A 13,679-nucleotide genomic window follows, 5' to 3' on the forward strand; every position below is an offset into this window, starting at 1 on the left:
TTAGATCTGTAAATATTTATGATGACTATCTTGTCCTTCGATCTGTTTTTCAGGGAGCAATAAGACCATTACATTATCTCTGCAGTTAAAATCTTGCTGGCTGTCAAAGGAGTATATGTACTGCAGCATTTGCATGGGACCCTAAGGCTTGGGACTGGGATCCTCCATCTGCAGTTAGCCCAGGCGTTAGAATTTCATAAAAAAGCTCACGCGACATTAAGGAAAGTTATGGAAACCATTGTGCTGTCCAAAGCAGCTTGTCAACACCGCAATTAACCACGTGATATTATTTAACATTGCTAGTAATTTTTGCCAAAACTGGATTTCAAAGAAAGTTAGTTTATTATTATTAGGAAGACTGACTTTGATAGAGTATGCATTTTATTCTTCAACTCAGTGGAAACTCTTCGCTTGTATGTCCTCGTTAAAATGCTCAACCTGTTTCCAACAATTTAACAGCAATCATTTTATTTTTATAACGCGAGTAAATAGGATTCCAATGCAGTGATACGTGTGCTGACATCTACCGTCATGAAGTGGCAAAATAATTACAATAATATTGGCTTCTGATAACTGGTGTAGTATTTTAACGTGTGTGTTGTAAAAACTTTCGAGAAAAAAATAAATGAATTTAATCTCGTTTTTGTTATCAAAAAATTAGGTTTCAGTTGTTAAAGTATCCAGTTCGAGCTGGTGGTAGCAGTAGTAACAGAAAAATTATATAATTTTTATATGTGAACGACTGGAGCAGCATATATAATGACGACACGGATGGTGCATATCAATTTGCCAATACGAAGGCCGTGAAAAAAGGAAAGGAAAGGACCTGAGGGAGTTTGAACAGGGAATGATTTGTGATGCTAGGAAGGCGGGATTCAACACTTCAGCTGTACGAGGGCCTCCATAGTGAAGGTGTGGCGGAAATAGTCCCAAGAGGGACAAACAATTACCTAACGTGTCAGACGAGCAGACCACCACTAGTTGAAAATCAAGGTGAAGCGGTTGGCACGTGCTCTACGGGACAGGAGGCTTACAGTCCCTCAATTAACAGTAAACTACAAGGGCGCACAGCGAAATGTTTTCGAGCACACCATTTGGCGGACTCTTTTCCGGATAGGCCTATAGAGTAGATAACCAGTTCGTGTGTCCATGATGAAGGACCATTATCCATATTTTCGCCTGAAATGGGCACGGGAGCACACTTTCTGGACACTGGACAAATGTAAAAGAGTTCCCTGGTCTGATGAATCAAGGTTCCAGCTCCATCGTGCAGATGGATAGAAGTGTATTGAAGCAGGTGAATGGCATCAAACAGACCGTGCAGTTGGAAGAAAAGAAAACAGGCCCACGGCGGTGGTATCATGGTTTGGAGGATGCTTCATGGACATTACTGGGTCTCCTCTTCAGGCCTCACCGCCAGACATTGTTTTGAACTAAGTTTAGCCCTACATGATGACCGTATATCCAGATGGACTCTTTCCAAAAAAGAACAAGACAACGCCACGTGACCAGTAATTTGTCCAGTCCCTACTTGAATTTATTTAAGCTATCAACTTCCACAACAACAGATGGAAGTCTTTTCCACCAATCAACTACCCGCTGGCTAAAGGCAATTTCCGCACATCTATTCTACAACTGTCTTTCCTCAATTTGAATTTAACATCCCCTCAGGTTCTTAATCTGAATAAGAGGAAGAATCCATCAACATTGAGCCTTCTCAAACCAGTTAAGGCCTTATACACCTCAATCAGATCACCTCGCAGGTGCCTAGTCTCCAGACGCTGCAAATTGCAGAACTTAAGAATTTATTGGTAAGAGGATCCCCTCCGTTCCCCTCACTAATCTTGTTTCCCTTCTCTGTATTTGCTCAAGTAATTCCAAGTCCTTCCTAAAATGAGGTCCGCAGACCAGTACGTAGCACTCAAGGCGTGGCCTGATACAAAGGGATAATCACTTCATTTTCCCTGCTAGCAAAATTCCTGTATATAATTGACAATACCCTATGACCTGTTCTGGCAACCTGTTTGCATTGCTCAGAAAACTTCATATCTGACTGAACAATTACGCTCAGGTCTTCTTCATTCTCCACCACCCTAAGTGTAGTACCACACAGTTTGTACGTTTCTCTGGGGTTACTTCTACCCATATGCAATATTTTGCATATGGCTTGAGATGCCTTTTGAAAATGTAGATCACCAAAATGGTCAAACGACTACAAATTCAAATTATTATACGGAGTGTTTTATGAAGGACGCAACCCTAAAATGAAGAAGGTAGAATTACGGGCAGGCAAATGTTATGTCACGTTTGAAGTGTAGGTGGCAGCACTTGAATGACCGTGACATGCATTAGTCTCGGTCAGGCATCCAGTCCATTGTGTGTCGGCCATGTCATTTTCCAACAATGAGGGTGTGTATATTGTGGAGTCTTTCGTGCATGAATCTTATAAACGTGTGCAAGACGATCATTACATACCATGAAATTTGAGGTTTTGAGGGCCATCTCATTATAGGGCCTGTATTTTTTGAAAAAACTGTAAATGGAGAAGTTTATCGTGACATAATCCAACAGTTTATTGCATTGTTGGAGGTGAGTGAACAAGAACGTTGGTTTCAATAAGATGGTTCGACCTCCCATACAGCAAATGAAACGATGGCCATGTTACAGGAATTTTTCGGAGATCGCTTGATCTCAAAAAACTTTTGGTTCCCAAGATCTCCAGATTTTTTTCTTTGGGGACAATTAAAAGGTGAAGTGTTTCACAACAATCCTCATGCTCTTGACGAATTGAAGGCTAACACTGAAAAAGAGATTGCAAACATAACTGAGCAAACAATACGTAAGGTGGCTGCAAATGTCATGAAAAGGGAAAGAACCTGCATCCAGGCGAGTGGAAACCGTTTCCAACACTTGTTGTAAAGGTTGTGTAATTCCTTTCCGTTGTAAAGGTAAAAGTATGTGCAATTTATTTCCCTTTCGTGTGATTTGTTAAAATTCCTATAATATGGTTTTGTCCTTTATGAGACACCCTTTATGAGGAAAAAACCTTGCCATCTACGCCTGAGACGGACTAACTCAGCCACGAAGTGAAAAAAGCCCAAAGAGTTCATCGATGGGATTCGAACCTGGGCCTCTTCTACCCGGTGTGGGGAGGATGGTGACGATACCACTGTGCTACATGTGCAGACGTCAAACGACTACAGTCAGCAGACTTGCTGAAGGAGACTTCTATCAAGCGCTCTAATTTGTTACTGAAGCTTTCTTCCTTAAGAGGAATTCTAATCCAAGCCATTCCATATACCGCATTGAACTCCTCCAAGGCAGTGATAACTGAATGGGAATAACACGTTTCTGAAGAAGAAACAGTCCAAAGAATACAAGGTCAAAACGTAATATAAGCAGAAAGGACCATAACAAAGAAGACCACCACTTAGTTTCAATAAATAATATAAGCTTAATGGCAGTAATCAATAAATAATATAAGCTTAATGGCAGTAATCTTAATCTTAAAATAAACGGAAGTGCTATGCTGTAGTTCAAACTTCCTCCAACAGGTGGTGGTACAGAGCGTGTCCAGTAGGCTAACAGGTTGCAAGTAACAACCAGTTTTTAACGTTTCATACGTTCCTGTTGAAGATTTTCCCACTTTAAAGCAAAAGTGGATATTCGTTCGTTGCACCACTGCAAAATCGTGACAGGGAACGTTACTGCTACTAACTGGACATCCAGACGTGGGATGTCCACGATGATTCTGGAAGTGGGAGTCTAATCTCTTGTAATAAAGAAAGAGTTGCACAAGCGGGAAATTGTGGACAGAGATCGTCGTTTGACTCTCAGCATGATGGGCTGGGTATGAATAAGGAGACGATTCGTCAAATTCTGAACGAAGATTGAGAGAAAAGGAAGGTCCGTACAAAATTTGTGCCGCACAGCCTCACGGATGAACAGAAGCAACGAAGGGTGTCATCATGCGAAGACTTCATCCAGACTTGTCAAGACAATCCTAATTTTCCTAATTTCCAATCTCAGGCGATTCACCCACCATCAGAGTCTGCGTTCTCATCAGGAGTTAGAATCTGGCTCTTTGCAGAATTTCCTCCAGTTTCGTCTTACGAAGGTCTATAAATAGAGACCGTCGACACTTCTGCCTTGTCGCCCTCGTGGGTAGCATGATAGGTAGGATCGCCGTCCTCCCCATACCAGGTGAAAAAGACCTGAGTTCGAGTCCCGTCGATGACGGGAGGAATTCCTATGGGCCTTTTTCACAACGTTGCTCAGTTGGTCGGTCTCAGGAGAGGGTAGCATGGTTTTTCCACCGAGAAACTGAGGTTTTTCGTCCAGCAAATGGAAAATCGACCTCCAAACACACGCAATCTACAGCCAATACACACAGAGCAATATGGCTTTAATCGCTGCTGCAAAAGGATCTAGAAAAGTGTTGGGCAGATGGGCTGAGAAGTGGCAACTGAAGTTTAACATTGACAAATGCAAAGTGCTGCATATGGGTAGAAGTAACCCCAGAGAAACATACCGACTGTGTGGTACTACACTTAGGGTGGTAGAAAATGAAAAAGACTTGGGAGTAATTGTGCATTCAGATATGAAGTTTTCTGAGCAGTGCAGACAGGCTGCTAAAGCAGGTCATGGGGTATTGTTAATGATATATAGGAATTTTTGAGGCCTCCAGACTAGACTACTTTTAGAAGCCTCTAATTTCGATATTCTTCTACAATATGACCAGTGGTTATTTTGCCAGAGTTTAAAGGCCTGATGATGGTCCTCTTCATCCTCTACTTTTATAAAAAGAATGGTTTCGCTTTACTTTAATATATATTGTAAGTACAGAATTTAAAATTATGACCCAACAACCGGAACAAACAACAGCCTCCAACGAATCTCGAAGTTTAACCTTGTCACGTGTCACAGTGATCACCAGTGTCATGGAATTCTAAAAACACATTTCGGATCATCTTAAATGTAGCGCTTACAATATCCAGTGGGTGCTGTGACAAACATAAGCGAGCAAATATTGGCGTTGACAAACGATGCCAGCTGGTCCGCTGTCACTCCGCGTTACGAACACACCTCTGCACTGCGCAGACGATAAACGCGGCTGTCTCGTAATCGAGTAAATATGGGGAAGAGGAATTTGTTTAAATATCTGCATTCCTCACTACTTGATCATCTCTCTTTAAAAAAAGCGAGTGAGAAAACAAAAATAGTTAATTTTAAGCCTTTGCAAGCAAGACTAGTCAAGCATCTATCCTTTTTCAGCAACCGAAACGTTTATTTATATTTTTATTATTACTTTTTAATCTTTCTTTTCCTCCTACAACTAAAGAAGTTCCTTCGAAATTCTCACCTCCCGTTTTTGAAAAATAACGTGCGTCACATTAACTAAATGATTTGAAATAATCACCGCTGCCCTTACAGACCACCACACCATAGTGAACCCGACATATCACCCCTCAAAGTTTGTCGACCCACATATTCTTGTCAGACACGATTGGTTTGTGCTGCTCTATTTAGTACAAGGAAATCCTAGAATGTGCCGCCATCTTGTGGTCACAATACGTACTAGAAAGAATAAATACTGTATTGAAAAATTGTTTAATTTTTCTTTCAGACAAGAAACCACAGAACAAATGGCAACAATAAATACAAATAAAAATTAAACTGATCTGAATCATAAGATAAAATGCAGTAACAGGACTTAATACTCATAGTATTGGAATAAATATGATTTTAGTACAGGTACGCTGGCATTTATTTCAATCTGATGACAAATTAAGGGAAATTTAAAATCCTCTTCAATCGGGGCTGTAGTTATTCGATCTCAGGAGGGAATACGATTCCCACCCTCCGAGTTATTTCGCATTTTAGCTTGCACAATATGCAAATTGGCCCTTGAACACGCAAAATAAGGGTATCAACTGCATAACGTACTTCAAATAGTGCGTTATTAAAAGGGCACAGTCAAAGATAACGAATAAAAAGTGCATTTACAATATAACAATAAAAGACAAATGCCAACGCAATATAAGATGCAAACCTTCATAATGATCGCAGTTCCAGGAATGAGTTCATAACTCAATTAAAATTTAACTTTAATTACCCTTTGATCAGAAAGTTTACTTTTCTTATGATTAATGATTAATCAAGACTATGATTAATTCCTTAATTAATCAAGGAATTAATCATAGTCTTGCATATGTTCTGAACTTAGATCTCTCAAGATCCAAGGCGGTAACCATCAACTCTCCAGATATTGACTGGAACTCGTTGGTTGGCCACTCACAAGACTAGCAAGATTTTTGTGGATTTATTGGATGATTGTTTTTAACAGCAGAAAGTTAGGGAGGCAAAAAGAAGTAGTGGTTGTTGTTGTAGGATTTTAGGAGCATTAGCAACTAAGGCCATATTCTTCCGAGCTGTCTGTAAATTGTGTGTGTTCTGTGGTCGATTTTCTGTTGGGCGAAAAATCCGAGTGTCAGAGAGAAATCACCATGCTACCATGCACATTCTAAATGGGAAGCATTCAAGGAATTAATCATAGAAGCTACCAACTAAGAAATACTCTTCAAGGTATAAGCCTAAATGGATGTCAAATGAACTGATGACTAGTTTGTTATCAAGTCGCAAAGGAGGTTAGGCAAGCGAAGGAAGATTGCGAGAAATCTTTGGCAGAGGATGCAAAGAAAAGCATCAAACACTTCTTTATTTATATAAACACTAGAAGGAACGGGATGAATGAAATTGGTACACTCGATATCGATGGTTTGACTGTTGTGATCCTGCTCAGGTTGCTGACAAACAAAATGAGCATTTTGCATCTACATTCACACATGTGGAGTGATCATCTAGACGAGGTTGTAATTATACTTCAAACACAGCATGGGTTTCTTAAGGGAAAATCTTCTTTGACCAATCTGATTGGTTACTACGATACCATGTATTTGGATTTCAGGAAGGCTTTTGATAGTGGCGCACATAAAAGACTGATGCACAAATTGGAGCAGTGTGGCATTAAGAGCAAGTGGCTGCTGTGGATAAATGGATGGTTGAGTGCTCTTTGCAACAAGAGCAATGGTCATTGCTCTTGTTGTGTTGGTTCCCTTGTTGTTTTCTAATATTTGTCAATGATACTGATGCAGGCATATCAGGTTTACTGTACAAGTTTCCAGATGGATACAAAGGTTAGCAGGATGGTTAATGACAGTATGCTATTGCAACAGGATCTAGAAAAGCTAGGCAGATGGGCTGAGGAATGGCAATTGAAGTTTAACATCGATAAATGGAAAGTACTGCATATGGTTAACCACAGAGTACAGTAACGGCTGTGTAGTACTATACTCAGGGTAATGGAAAATGAAAAAGAACTGTAGGGTAACTGCGCAGTCAGATATGAAGTTCTCATAGCAATGCAGACAGGATGCTAGACAGCTCATAGGGTTTTTTTTAAATGATATATAGGGATTTTGCTAGGAGGGATAAGGAGGTGATTATCGCATTGTATAAAGCAATGGACAGGTAACATCTTGAGTACTGCATATAGGTCTCGAGGCCTCATTTTAGAAAGGATGTGGAGTTGCTGGAACGAGTACAGAGAAGGCCAACGAGATTGTTGAGCGGAACAAAGTGGTGCTCTTAGAAAGGCTTCAGTTCTGCAAATTGCAACGTCTGGAGACTACACACCTGCGAAGTGATCTGATTGAGGTGTGTAAGGTCTTCAATGGATTCAGCAAGCCCAATGCTGATGAGATTTTTTTTTCTCATGGTCAGACCACGTATGGGGGGACAAATTGAATTGAGGAAGGACGGTTGCAGAATAGACGTGCGGAAGTTTTCCTTTAGCCAGCGGGTGGTTGATCGCTGGAACAATCTTCCATCTGTCGTTGTGGAAGTTGATAGCTTAAATAAATTCAAGGAATAACTAGACAAACAGTTGGAAGGAATGAATAGGTGAAATGGGTAACTTTTATCTTCTTTGGCTGATGCTAAAAAGTATAAGTATAAATTATGTATCTGATGAATGGGGGCACCTGGAACGTCAGTTCAACTCCGTCGTGTTTCGCTGTGGTGAAAGAGGATTGCCTGTAGGTAGAAAAAAAAAAAAAGAACAAGAAAGGAACCATTTCGGATTAAATTAGGGATTCAAATTGAAGGAAATTTTGTTTAGAGTTAGATTTCCTTTAAAAATGGGAAAATCATTTAGAGAGAGATAACCTGAAATAGTTAACCACTCAACTGTTTGCATCAAAAGAAATTATAGAATAGAATAGAAAATACAGAAAATTTAGAAAATTTTAACAGAAAATATAGAGAAAATTTAGAAAATTATACAGATGTAAAATTTACAAAATTATAGAGATACAAATATACAAAAAGGTACAGAATTATACAAATATATAAATAATTATTCAAAGAAATTATTACATATTCAGAAAAAAAAGGGGGAATTAACATTAAAGTTAATAAATGTCCAGTCCAACATTAAATGCCCAATCAGTTCAAGGCATGAACAGGTGTTCACACAATAAATTTTACAAGATAGTGACTTAAATTATGTTATTGTCCGTGAGATTTCATAAAGTTCAAGCTTTTTTTTTTTTTTTTTTTTTTTATGTGAACCCCAAACACGAGACGTATTAGAACCTATAGTACTTAGTACCGTGCTTGGGTTGGAGGTTGAGAAGACGAAGGAAGATATTTGTTGACATTGGACTTGAACTTCTGTAGACTAATTTTCAGGAAATACGAATGAAGGAAGGTTGTTCCAGAAAACGGCAGTTGAATGAATAAATGAGGAAGATGAAAAGTTGGTTCTGTGGGTTTGAAGTTGGACAGTAAATGGATGTTGGCTGGTGGCGGCACGTGTTCGGACCGTTTTGAAAGAAAAAGCGGGAATTATAGAAGCCAATTCAGAAGAACAGTGCCCATGGAAGTATCTGTAGAAGAGGCATGCAGCAGAAACAGTGCGTCTATGAGAAAGCGAGTGGAGAGACTCTGTTAGAGATGAATCATTAATTAACCTAACTGCCCTCTTCTGAATGGAATCAAGAAGCCTGAGAGAGGTTTTGGGGGCACCACCCCAGATGTGGGAACAATATTCCATGTCAGGGCGGATTTGCGATTTATACAGAGTAAAAAACTCTTTGGAAGAAAAGTAACGCCGAGAGAGAAAGAGAAAACCAAGTTTTTTAGATGCAGAGGAAGCAATATTTGTAATGTGCTTGTGCCAAGAGAGATTAGAAGTCAGGTTAATCCCCAAAAGAGATGTATCATTTTGCCTAGAAATCGGAGTGTCACTAAAGATAAGCATACGAGCAGAAGAATCCTTTTTGCGAGATATAAGACAAGACTGAGTTTTAGAAGGGTTGAAATTAACTAAGTTGTCTTTGCCCCACTGGAGAATTACCTGAAGATCGGCATTTAAGGAATTGGCAGCAGATTTTCGAGAACTTGAAGCTGATTGTGCAGAGCCAAGGTTTCTCAAAATGGAAAGTAGAATGTAATGTGCTATCATCGGCAAAACTATGGATAGGATTTCCAGTCAATGGAAGAAGGTCATTGATATACAAGAGGAAAAGAGTGGGGGAAAGAACTGAACCTTGGGGGGACACCGGCATTAGTGGAGAAGTTAGAAGACAGAGAGCCATCTACCATCACCCTCAGTGAGCGATCAGAGAGAAAACTGGATAACCAATTACCAAAAACAGTTGGCAAACCATAATATGGAAGCTTGTTTAGAAGACCTTTATGCCAAACACGATCAAAAAAAAGCCTTTGAGATGTCAAGAGCAACTACTTGTGTTTCACCGAACCTTTCCATTGAATTAGTCCATAAATGGGTAACATAAGCCAGAATATCACCAGTGGATCGACACTGACGGAATCCATACTGGCGATCGTTGATCAGACGGAAGGTTTCTAGGTAGTTTAAGAGTTGGCAGTTAATTGATTTCTCCATTACTTTAGAAAGAGTAGAAGTATAATTGCAATGGGACGATAATTGGATGGGAGGGATTTGTCACCCTTTTTAGGAACTGGCTGGATATGAGCAAATTTCCAAGCAGAAGGAAAAACACCTTTGGAATAAGAAAGTGAAAAAAGGCGGCAAAGAATAGGAGTAAGTTCAGGAGCACAAGTTTTGAGAACAAGTGGAGAAATACCATCAGGACCTGGAGCCTTTTTAGCATCAAGATTCATCAGAATCCTTCTGATATCCTTTTGACGGAAGACCACAGGAGGCATTGAATGGAGCGTGTTGGGAATGGTGGGAGGTGTTTTAGCAAGATCACTAATACATGAGCTGGAAGAAAAATGGGATGCTAGCAGGTCAGCTTTATCCTTGGCTGAAGTGACAACAGAACCATCTGGTTTGGACAGAGGTGGGAGCAGAAATGGGCAAAAGTTACGGCCAATAGCTTTGGCAAGAGACCAGAATGCTCGGCTACCATTAGGGCAAGAAGCAAGTATTCTACTCTTAGCCTGTTCAAACTCTAGTTTGTACTGATTAATAACTGCTTTACAATTGTTGCGAGCTTTGGTGTAGGCAGAAAATGACACTGACGAATTAGAAACAAGCCAATTACGATATGCAAACATTCTTCTCTTGAACATCCTTAGCACATTTATTGGAAAACCAAGGTTTAGATAAAGGACGAGATTTTAAAGTGGAGGATTCCATTCCTGCTAGAATAATTTCACTGACACGATCTGAGCAAACGTTGACATCAGAAGTTTTGAAACAGTAATCCGAACAAGGAAAAGAAGAAAAGAAGTCTCGCAGGTCATCACATTTGCATTCTTGTAATGCCAAACAACACGAGGTTGTGAATAGCCATGAGATAAATTTTCCATTGGAGAAGAGACAATCACAAAGTTGTGATCTGAAGTGCCTAAAGGAGCTCTCACTTCTACCGTGTACTTAGAGGGGTTGTTTGTGAGAAAAAGATCGAGCGTATTGGCTGTATGATTAGGATTGTCCGGTATTCTTGTAGGTAAATGAACAATCTGTGCTAGGTCATTAGTAATTGAAAAAGCCTCAGCATCTCGACCAGCAGGGTCGGTGTGACTAGAAAACGGAAGCCAGCTGGAGTTGTGAACATTAAAATCACCAAGGAAAATTACCTCACTGTTAGGAAAGTTCGACTGGAGAAAGTCAAGTTGCAGAGAGAGGAAGTCAAAGAGCTCCAAGTGGTTAGTGGAGTTGGGAGAACGGCAGAGAGAAACTACAAGTTGTTCACAAGGGTCATTACTAACTACAAGTTATTCATAAGGGTCATTACTAACAGATTAGAAAGAATACTTGATGAGAATCAAACGAAAGAGCAAGCTGGCTTTAGGACAGGATTCTCAACTATGGATCACCTTCACGTAATATCAAATTGAGGAATGGAGAAAGCAAATGAATAAAAAACACCATTATGCCTGGCATTTGTGGATTATGAAAAGGCATTTGACTCCATACAGCATAAGGCAATGTTTTTTTGGCGCTGGAAAAACAAGGCATAGATACCCCATATATTATGATTTTAAAGAAAATATATGAGAATGCTACCTCCTTTATTAGACTAGATAAAGACAGTAATAAATTTAAAATTGAGAAAGGAGTTCGACAAGGAGACACAATATCTCCGAAGCTGTTTACTGCTGCCCTTGAGGAAGCTTTCAGAAGATTAAACTGGTCCCAGAAAGGAGTCAAGGTGAATGGAGAGTACCTAAACCATTTACGATTTGCAGATGACATTGTGGTGATAAGCCACGATCCCAAAGAATTAGAGCAAAATCTTAATCAGTTATGCACAGTTAGTAAGGATTTAGGACTAAAGATGAATATGGTTAAAACAAAAGTAATGATTAACAAGTATGCCACAGAAAGGGAAATAATGATTGAAGGAGCAGTAATTGAAAAGGTGGAGTCATATACTTATCTGGGACAAGTTATTAGCTGTAATAATGATAAATGGCTGCAAGTCAAGAGAAGGATAAATTTTGGATGGATAGCATTCAGGAAATATAGTCACATACTGAGGAGCAATATCCCAATTTGTCTGAAGCGTAAAATAATGAACCAATGTATATTCCCCACCATGACTTATGGAAGTGAGATTTGGACACTCACCAAAAGAATGGAAGAGAAGCTGGGAACTACACAGCGAAGGATGGAACGAATTATGTTGGGAATCAGACTGTTAGATAAGAAGAGAAACACATGGATTAGGCAGAAAACTCAAGTAAAGGACATTCTTATCAAAACTAAAGAACTAAAATGGTCTTTGGCAGGACGCATAGCTCGAAGACATAATGACAGATGGACTAAGAAAATAGCGGAATGGTACCCAAGAGGAGCTAAGAGAAAATCTGGAAGACAACAACGGAGATCGACATATGAAATTCATGAGTTTGTGGGCAGTAAATGGATGGCCATTGCACAAAACAGAATGAACTGGAAAGTTGCAGGAGAGGCCTTCATCCTGCAGTGGATTGAAAATGGCTGATGATGATGTCCTGTTAAAAGAAAGATAGAAAACATTATGGGAGAAAACCATTTACGAGTGTTTTTATTAACAATTGTAACTTCAGGAATAAATAATTTTGTAATTAAACCTTTTGGGGAATCAGTACAGCGAAGATGCCAACGGGCATGAAGAATTTTTAAAATTCTTTGTTTTTTCTTGTTTAGGACTGGAGGACACGTCAATTTGAATTCCATTGAATTCTGCAGGGAGGCCTTTACGGATGAAGTAAGGAAGTCCACTATAAGTTAAATATAAGTCTAAAGGTGGTGAACCCGATAGAACTTGTAGGGTAGAGGTAGAGAAAGTTCTACATGCTCTAACTAGTACTAAGAGGAAACTGCGCTGGAGAGAACCAAACTTGGACTGAACTGCAATCAGCTTAGTGCGTCTAAACCAGGGTTCAGCAGCAGCATAAGTGGTAATTGGTAAAACAACAGTTGGCAGACAGATGATTCAGATGGGGAAGAAAGTTAAGGCGTTTATCAAGCAGAAAAAAAAGGACTTTCAGATGATTCCTTTAGTGTATGGTTCCATGAGGTCTTTATTTTAAAAACTTCGTGAAATTACAGTACTATAAGTTTGTTTCTCTTAAAGCCCGTTTTACGCAATCATATTTTTATAACATAAGTTTGAATATTGAAATGTTTTGCCATTTTACAAAGTTCTGCAATTTACGATTCTTTTTTTAAAATTTTAGTTGTAGAATATGCTTCCATATTTGCTCCACCTAATTTTGAAGCACCCTGCACATCCAAATATACAATTTTTTTAGCAATAGTGGTCCCAACGTTATTGTAGATTGGATATCTGAATACCACAAACCCACTGGTTAAAGTCATGGGCTGATTTAACTGATTTTAAAAGCAACTATAAACTTCATACAGCAGCATTATAAGGGTTAGAATAAATGCCTCCCTCCCCTTGATCAGTCTTTGGAGAGTTTTCATACGAGGGTACAGTGCAGATCTCTTTCTCAAATGAAGAATGCGACTCTTGTTCTCCATAAGAAGCAGTGTAACACAGACTAATGCAGGGATTTATTTTCTTATAAAATTTTCAGTAGCTAAAGACTAACAGATTAGCTTTATGCGTACATTAAATACACAATCGCTCACTGTACAAATATTTGAGTACTTTCCCAGTTGTTTTTATTAG

Source organism: Mastigoproctus giganteus, chromosome 2 (assembly GCF_048544385.1).
Source record: "Mastigoproctus giganteus isolate SK-2022 chromosome 2, ASM4854438v1, whole genome shotgun sequence".
NCBI classification, from domain to species: domain Eukaryota; kingdom Metazoa; phylum Arthropoda; class Arachnida; order Uropygi; family Thelyphonidae; genus Mastigoproctus; species Mastigoproctus giganteus.